Raw genomic sequence first — 8,504 nt, 5'->3', positions numbered from 1 at the left:
TGACTGTATGCTATGTGTGCAAGTATATGCAGTGGGCAGAAGAGGGCATCAAATTTACCTGGAGCTGGAGTTAGAGTTGACTGTGAGCTGTCCTAGGTCTGTGCTGGGAACTGAACTCTGTCTGGTCCTCTGGAAAAGTAGCAAGCACCTTTAACCCCTGGACATTCTCACAGCTCCTGCCAGGGTGTGAACTCATGGCTGTACAGATGAGACAGTTCCTGTTCCCTTCACTGTCTCTGGGGGCCAGATTCAATTCTGCCTTCCAGTCAACCTTCCTACCTCACTAAAAAATTTTAGAACCTTCAAGCTTCTGTGGACCAACGGTCCCAGATAGGAGCTGCTCCACGACGGAATTGCTTTGGAATGTTCTGTGACTTGGAAATGCCTAGAAGAGGCATCCCATTCTGTGCTATTTGTAAATTTCACTCGGCCTTTTGCCCAGCACTCACAGGTGCAAACTGAATTCTAACAGCTCCTTGCAAACCATAGGCAGCCGGGTGTGTAGGTTCCTACCTATCATCCTACACTTATGAGCCTGAGGAAAGCGGACTAAGTCCAAGGCCAGCCTGGGCAACCAAAACAAAGTCCCCAAAGACCACCTCTCTAGATTCACCCTGAGCATAGGAGGGGAAAAATCCAGAAAATTCCCTCATAGGGAGCTTCCTAGGGTTGATATGGCCAACCAACTTACCCACTCCTGAAAGTGTTTACTTAACAGAGAAGAAACTGGATGAACATAGCATGGGGAGTGATCAGTCTCCCCAAAGCCCTCTATTAGATGATAGCCAAGTCTGTAACTGGCCTAGTCTAAAGGCCTGAGATGCCTCCACCCTTTCATCATGTTCTTAACTCCTAAAGCCTGGGATACTTAAAAACTTTGTTTTATTTTTTTGTTCTTTTTTGAGACAAGTCTTACTATACAGCCTAGGCTGATAACAACCTCAGGAGCTTCCTGCCTCCACACTCTGCTGGGATTTCATGTGAGGCCATTCTGAGCTCCCCATCCCAGCACTTTAAAAGATGATGACCTCAGGAGAAAAGTGAAACAAGATTCCGCCAACATGGACCTTCATTTGTGTGGCTGGTATCCTAAGAGGAAGCAGGACACAAGGACAAGCTCAGAAGAAGAGATCAGAAGACAAAGAGTAAGATGGCCACCTATGAGTCTGGGGTAGATTATCATGCAACCTGCATGCAGGCAACTGTGCCCGCACTTGATCTTGGAACTTCTAGCCTTCAGAACCTCATGGCAGTAAAGTCTTGTGGGCTGTCCATCCAGTCTGTGGTAGACACAAGCCTGCCAGAATCCATCTCTCACACACACATATATGTGTGGATGACACATGGCAGAGCCAGGACCTATATAATGAGTCAACTCTGCCAGCTTATTCATCATCTATAATCCTCCAGGCTGAACTCTTGAATCACTTCTCAGGGAGTCTTGAGTAGGAAATGAGCAGATGCCTTGCTCGTCAGCGGCATTTTTCCGATGTGGCAAATCATGGAAGCCTTTCCCAGACAAAGTGGACAGAAGTACAGAGACAAGGCCCTTTGTTCTGCCCCTCTGGGACATTGAGGGCAGAAGAGAAGGGCCTGTCTCCCTCTGTGAGGAGGCTATGCCTGGGCCTGGCTGAATGGTGGGCCAGGCAGGGGCTGCCTGGCACAGCTGGACTGTGGACCTAAAAGACACAAAGGCCTAACAGGTGGGACACTGATGCCCACACCTGAGAGAGGATCATCAGTCAGATGAGCCACAGAGTGGATGGTCCTCCCACTGAGGTGAAGCAGCTATGTCATGGTCATTGGTGAGACAGGGGAAAAGGAACAGGCAGGGGAGAGGATAGCAACGGGGGCGGACAGACAGACAGAGACACAGACAGAGACAGAGACAGAGGCACACACACACACACACACACACACACACACACACACACACCCTAAAAGAAGCTCAAAGTGTGCGCCGTGTGGGAAAGGATGGCCATTTTGAGGGCCTTGGCCCATGAAGGAGATAATGCAGCTTATCAGAGGCATGCTGACTGGGCAACCTCTGAGAATGGAGTCTGGTATAGCTAATCTTGCAAGAAAAGTGACAGTTTGTTTCCAGATGGGGACAGAGTCTACAGAAACCCAGGTCAGTGGTGATGTGATATAAGGAGAAGGGAAACAATGGCCCTGCTGTGCCTGCCAGGCTGCCTCAGCTGCTTCACCTGCTCTTCTCTCCCTCTGGTCTCCTCCCATGCAGTGGCCAGTGGAATCTAGCAGCCAAGGTGTCCCCAGCTTTTCCAACTCCTGCAATGACCCTGAGATGCACTGAGGCCATTGGGGACTGCAGCACAGCATCTGTGACCACCTTGGGGCATTCTATGTGGTCCCCTCCATTCCATACTTGGTCAACACACTGGGGACACTATGGCATCACATGGTGCACAGGTGGCCCTGGGACAAAGAATGCCCCCTCACCTCCCCCCACCCCCCTGCACTAGATATCAGGACAGTTTGACAGCCAAACTTGGGTTATTTTAGAGGGTTGGGGAATACAGACACAGCTGTGCTGGCTTTTTTATCTCTTAGGGTGCTGGGGATGCCTGCACTGTCGACTGGGCAACCAATCGTGTGCTAAGAGCATAAACTTAGCCTCCCAGCCTTGCATCCTGGTTCTAGAAAAGCCTGGGGATCCATCTCCCAACCCAGGACATGCATGAGTCCATTTTGGGAAAGCAGGAACAAGGAAGAGTGACGGGGCATCTGTTCCTGTCATCCTGGGTTCATCACTGACATGGCTTCCCAGGTTTAGCTGCAGACCAGACACCTCTTCCCAGGAAACACAGTGGACCCCCAACATCCCAAGTCTTGCTCTCAGTGTCCCCAATTATTTCCCTGTAATAACTCATGCCACCTGTCACTGTGAAGGTCTGCCTAATGGGAATGCCATTATTTCCATGTAAAGGGACAATAGCGGTCCCTCTGAGGCACAAGATCTTAGCTCTGCTCTTAGGAGGCAGCCAACTGCTTGGCACAACCACCTCTTGCTTGGTTAACTTTGGAACTATTCACCACATGTTACTCCAGAGAGACAAGGAAAGGGAAGCCACAAGTTCATGGTCTCTTGTCAGGAAGGGAGTAAAGCCCAGGACTCCTCAGTCCCCACCTGACCCACACGGTACCAGCTAAATTTGAGAGAGGGCTTTACTCAAGTAGGATGTCAAAGCCAGAGTGTTGTGCTTCATGTGCTTCATCCTGGACACTTGACTGGAGGTGTGGCTCCATGGTGGAACACTTACCCAGTTAGCATGCACAAGGTTCTAAGTTCCATCCCCACCATTTGCAGGGCAAGAGACAGAAAGTTGGAGCTGCATAAAACCAAAGGGTGTGTACCAGAGACACGAAAGTTAATAAGTGGGGTTAGCTCTGGAAAAAGGCTGACACAGGCCAATCCAAAGGAGAAATAGGCAGAGTCTTGTCCCAGGCCAGACCCCAAACAAGGTGCTTGCTTCTTCCAGGAGACCTCCACTGAGTCACAGCTCCAAGTAAGCAGGAGAAAGCTTGGCCAAGCATTGGAAAGTTCATGTCCTTCCTGGGGTCTCAGGACCAAGAAGTCTTCAATATTCCAAGAGGCATGACTTGCACCGTGTGTCCTTGGGCAAGCTAAGTTGAAAGCTTTCTTCCAGAACATTCTCTAAGTGAATGGGGCAGCCATGTATCTGAGGCTTCCTCTATATCCAGATTCCTGTACCAAATGGAGCTCTAAACCTGGCCTCATTTCAGCAGACAGGGAATACTGGCAGTGGGGGGAGGGGAAAGGAGAAAGTGATGCCAATCAAAACCAGGCAGCTCCAGGCCCTTGTAGGAGCAGACAGGCCGGTGACAACAACTTTATTTTTTTTGGGGGGGGTTGGTGACAACAACTTTATAGTTGCTCATGCCACCTCAAGCCATTCCTGGACACCTTATGATACTGAAGTCTCAAAGAGTAGACAATATCCAACAGGGGAAGGAGATATAACCAGAGGGGCTGCCAGGTGGATGTCTTAAAGTGTTGGAAAGTGAACCAAAGAGGCACAAAAGGTCTCCCCTAGAAAGACTTGGGGGTCATGGTCCCTAGAAAAAGAAGGGAGGGTTTGCTGGCTGGCAGCTATGCCTCCAAGGGTCTGAACTCTCAGCCACCGCTGAGGGATACGTTTCCTGTAAGTTTTTTTTTTTTTTTTTAATTTAAGTCCAAGGATGCAACTCTCTTGAGAGTGGCTTCCACCCTACCTTGCTCCCTTTCTTCTGAAATGCAGGCAGGTCGGGGTGTCAGGACCACCCTCAACCTCCCCTAAAGTGGAAAGTGATAAGTGATGCGCCTATCAAGGCAGAGAGAGAACCCAGAGGGCGCTGGGACTCGCCCTGGCGGATCACCCAGCTGTCCGGGTGTGAAGTCAGGAAGAAGATGAATCAAGAGGGGAAGGCGGGGGCGAGTCTCCAGAGGCTGCACCCCGTCATCTCCCTTTCCTCCCCGTCTCCCCCCTCCGGCCTTCCGAGGAACTCTTTGCGTGTCTTTCCAGGCCCACTCTTTTACACGTTCCAGCCCCTGCAGCGGGTTGCCACCGACCGTTTTCCATTCTCTGAGCGCCGGGCGCCTCTCCGACACCCTAGGGCTCGGACCGCGGGTGCAGACGTCCCTTTCCCCAGCACGGCCCCTCGGCCCCGCCTTCCTGGCCTCCCCCGTTTCCTGAGATCCCCCCCAGATGCCACCTTAGCCACGTCCTCTCCTTAGCCGTCGCTCAAAGCCGCCGTAAGCCCGCCAGTCTCAACCCCCTCGGCGTCCACGCGTCCCCCAGGCCGCATCCTGCCCTCTCGCCCCAGGACTCCAGCAGCAACCCCGGTGCCCAACCCCGGCTCGGGTCTCCACTCACTGCCGCCGCGAGAACTCACCTGGACCTCGGCCGCCGCGCGCCACCGGTCCCCAGCCAGCCCGCCCGCTGCTCCCGGCCGCCCCGCCCCGAAGCGACCAGCCTCGCCCGCCGCTCCCCCGAACGATCTCACTTCCGGGTTCCGGAGGCGCTGAGTGGGCGGGCGCCACCGCGTCGGGGAGGCGGGGCTTCTGGAGGCCCCGCCTCGCCCGAAGGCGCGCAGCGAACGCCCTCTGCGGTTGGCGCGTACCAGCGGCCAAGTGTTCGCCAGCTGAGAGGGGCGGGCGCTATAGTAGCCACGCCTCTCCCCAGCGGTATTTAGCTCGCTCCGCCCGGGGCCGGAAGCCCAAGCGTCTCGGGGACGTCCTGCGGCCACGCCCTTTCTCCGAGCTCTTGGCCAGGCTAAGCGGTCTTGGAGCCCGCCCCGCGGCCTGCGTAAGGAGAGCGCCCTCCAGCCTCGTCTCTTAGCGGGCGGGACCCTGAGACGCTTGCCTTTGAGTGGAAGGCGGGAGAATGGCGGATTCCTCAGAGCGGGACGCAGGGTGAGTTGGGATCGCAGAAGGGCGGAATTTAGGGGCTCCTGTGGGTTGACCACAGACTAGATCCTGGGCTCACGGGCAGCCGAGCTGCTGAACTGGGGTCCTATGAGCGACTGCCCGAATCCCTCCCAGACCAGAAGCCCAGGCTCTGAGCCGCTTGGGTGCGTGCTCGCGAGCTGGGGGTCCCAGATGCAGCTCAGAATTAGGATTGTGCGTGGACTTTGGTGGACTTTCTCTCTTTTTTTCCCCTTGGAGGCGTGTGTGTGTGTGTGTGTGTGTGTGTGTGTGTGTGTGTGTCTGACCCGGAGCTTGTGCACCAGGCTGGCCTTGAGTTCACAGAGATCCGCCTGCCTCTGCCTACCAAGTGCTGGGATCAAAGACATGCGCCACCACCACCACCCAGCCTTCTGTTTTTAAAGGAAAAAAACGTGACCCTACATAGTAGCACTACTTTAGTCCCAGCGCAGACCTTTTCCTAGGCCTCAGGCGCTTTAGAATTGCTTGCCGCACTCCCCTTTAGCCCTAGCTCACTATGAGAACTCTGCACCCATGGGTGTTTGCTTCATAAGAGTCTGAGGATACCCGGGCAGTGGTGGCGCACACCTTTAATCCCAGCACTTGGGAGGTAGAGGCAGGCGGATTTATGAGTTCGAGGCCAGCCTGACCTACAGAATGAGTTCCAGGACAACCGGGGCTACACAGAGAAACCTTGTCTTGAAAAACAAAAACAAAAAACAAAACAAAAAAAAAGAGTTTGAAGGATGAGGGTCACTGGCTGATGTGACTGTGTACAGCAAAGGACGCTCTGTGAAGGTCAAGTGTGGGCAACAGCTCCCAGATAAAGGCTTATGACTTCAGTTTGATCCATGGGTTTCATATGGTGAAAGTAGAGAACTGACTACACATTTTGTCTTTTGCCCTCCCTCCATGTGGATGTCATGGACTACAAGCACCGCAAACGACATAAGATGTAAAATGCTGAAATGCTAAGAGTCTCCTACACCTGAGACTCCCAGCCCAGAAAGGCAGGGAGAGTGGGGCTGCACAGTGGACACAGGACAGGACAAGACCATGTTACTGAAGTCTCTGTGAGTGGTAGGCAGGCTTTGGGGCACCATGAGGGATAACAGGTGCACCTGCACTTTGTAGAGCTACAGGGCCCCATGTTCTCCCCTATGCCACTGCAGGGAGAAGCCAACATCAGAAGCCCCCAGCTCCCAGCCCTGCTTTTGACTTGTAGGTGTGTTCAAAAGAGGTTGAGATCCCCTGGAGCTGGAGTTACAGGTGGTTGTGAGCCACGTGACCTGGGTCCTGGAGACTGAACTCGAGTTCTCTTCGAGAGCAGCAAACATTCTGAACCTGTGAGCTGCTGGCCCAGCCACAGCTGTGAAGTGAGATTTATTTGCTCACTGAGCAATCCCAACAACCTGAGTTTAGGTCTCCAGAAGCCACATAAAAACTGGATGCAGTAGTGTCTGTAATCCAGCACTTCCCACAGGGAGATGGCAGGCTAAAACAGCACGGTCTCTAGGAGTAGGAGGAAGGGCTAGCCTGGCGAACACAGCTATGGATGAGAAAGGTAGAAGGTGAGGACCTATGCTAAAGTTGTCCCTGACCTTTCCCCAGGCACCATGCTACACATAGTGGCACATGAGCACCTGCACTCACACAAACACCACACAGACATACATGAAATAACGAAATAAAAACAAAAGATATTGAAAATACAACTATTCCGGGGCTGGAGAGATGGCTCAGCAGTTAAGAGCACTGACTGCTCTTGCAGAGGTCCTGAGTTCAATTCCCAGAAACCACATGGTGGCTCACAACCATCTGTAATGGGATTTGATGCCCTCGTCTGGTTTGTCTGAAGTCAGCGACATTGTACTCACATATATAAAGTAAATAAATATTTTTAAAAATCCATCTGTTTAAAAAAAATACAACTATTCTGTGGCATACAAATATTGTGTGATCCCAGATGTTGCTAAGTCAGTGAAGCTTTGTTGCCACATTGTCCACCCATTGTGTCAGGTTTGGTACTAGAATGGCAAAGTTGAATAGCTGCTGGTCACAGTGACTGGGCAGCCTAGAAAGCTGACCCTTTGCAGAGAAGGCTGTGTCGTAGTCCCCTACGCATACCCTGCCACCTCATCCCTACAACTGGAGCTAAAAGAACAGATTCAGAATGTTCTAGGTCTTTTTCCTCTTGCTTTCCTTCCATCATCCACCTAGCCCCTGTGCCACATTTGGCCTTGTCAAATCCCCTGTCTTATTTCTAAGCTCTCACACCTGTCTGGCTGTTAACACACCAGCCTGATAAGACAGGGATATTTCCCTGGGGGTAAGCTCTGGTCTTTCTCTGTCCTAAGAGTCTCTGAGTCATACAGAGGCATCTGAGGGAAGCCCATAGCCAGTGTTCTGACTTCCACGAAGATGTGAGAAAGGTGGTATTCTTCCTGTGGAGCCTGTCCTGGGAGCATCCCTCACCTAGGGCCCAGCTCCCACTGTCAGAAGGAGGCAGGCAGCTCTGGTCTTTGCACAGCTCTCCCACTGGATGAACAGCACAGCTCTCATCTCTCTTGCAGGAAGCCTGCAGCCGCTGGTGCTTGTGCTGTTCCCAAGACAAAGGGAAGAAGAGTGCAAGGTGAGAGCTGCCAGGGCCCTTTCAGGACGTGTCTGTCTGTTTTGTCTTCACTAATATTTCTGTTTAATTTTGTTATTCCATGTGTATTCATCTCATTGGAATGGTGTTCGTGTAGAACGTAAAGGACAAACCATGTGAATCACTTTGTCAAACTATGCGTGATCCCAGACACTGAACTGGGTCATTGAGCTTGGCTACAAGGACCCTACATGCCGAATTTCTTGCTGGTTTTGATTTCGGGGAGTGGGGGGGGAAGAGAGAGACTGACTCAGAGCCCAGTTTCGTGGCCACTAAAGTCCTGATCCTCCTGCCTCAATGTATTGCCATCTAGTTCATGAAAGGGTTGAGTTATTTGTGGGGGGGGGGCACTAGTGTGGGGCACAGATACCAGTCTGAAGCTTTCTCTGCTCAGTGGCATGCCTTTGG

General features: G+C 52.4%; 1 protein-coding gene and 1 long non-coding RNA gene across 16 annotated transcripts in view; one reads left to right on the top strand and one right to left on the bottom strand.

The window, feature by feature from the left end:
• Nucleotides 1-5,129, bottom strand: part of Myo9b (myosin IXB) — a 92,820-nt gene extending 87,691 nt beyond the window's left edge. For all 15 annotated transcript variants that reach the window (XM_031340199.1, XM_031340202.1, XM_031340201.1 and 12 more), the window contains exon 1: nucleotides 4,915-5,129. The gene's annotated coding sequence lies outside the window, so the exon portion shown is untranslated. The remainder of the gene's footprint in view (nucleotides 1-4,914) is intronic.
• Nucleotides 5,130-5,145: 16 nt separating this feature from the next.
• The window catches only part of LOC116069503, a 7,532-nt gene continuing 4,173 nt past the window's right edge, over nucleotides 5,146-8,504 (top strand). Inside the window, exons 1-2 of the long non-coding RNA XR_004110025.1 lie at nucleotides 5,146-5,434; nucleotides 8,020-8,078. This is a non-coding gene — a long non-coding RNA (uncharacterized LOC116069503). The remainder of the gene's footprint in view (nucleotides 5,435-8,019; nucleotides 8,079-8,504) is intronic.

This window comes from Mastomys coucha, unplaced genomic scaffold, assembly GCF_008632895.1.
Source record: "Mastomys coucha isolate ucsf_1 unplaced genomic scaffold, UCSF_Mcou_1 pScaffold22, whole genome shotgun sequence".
Lineage (NCBI taxonomy): Eukaryota > Metazoa > Chordata > Mammalia > Rodentia > Muridae > Mastomys > Mastomys coucha.
The sequence above is the reverse complement of the archived record's forward strand: the minus strand, read 5'-3'. Positions and strand labels throughout refer to the sequence as shown.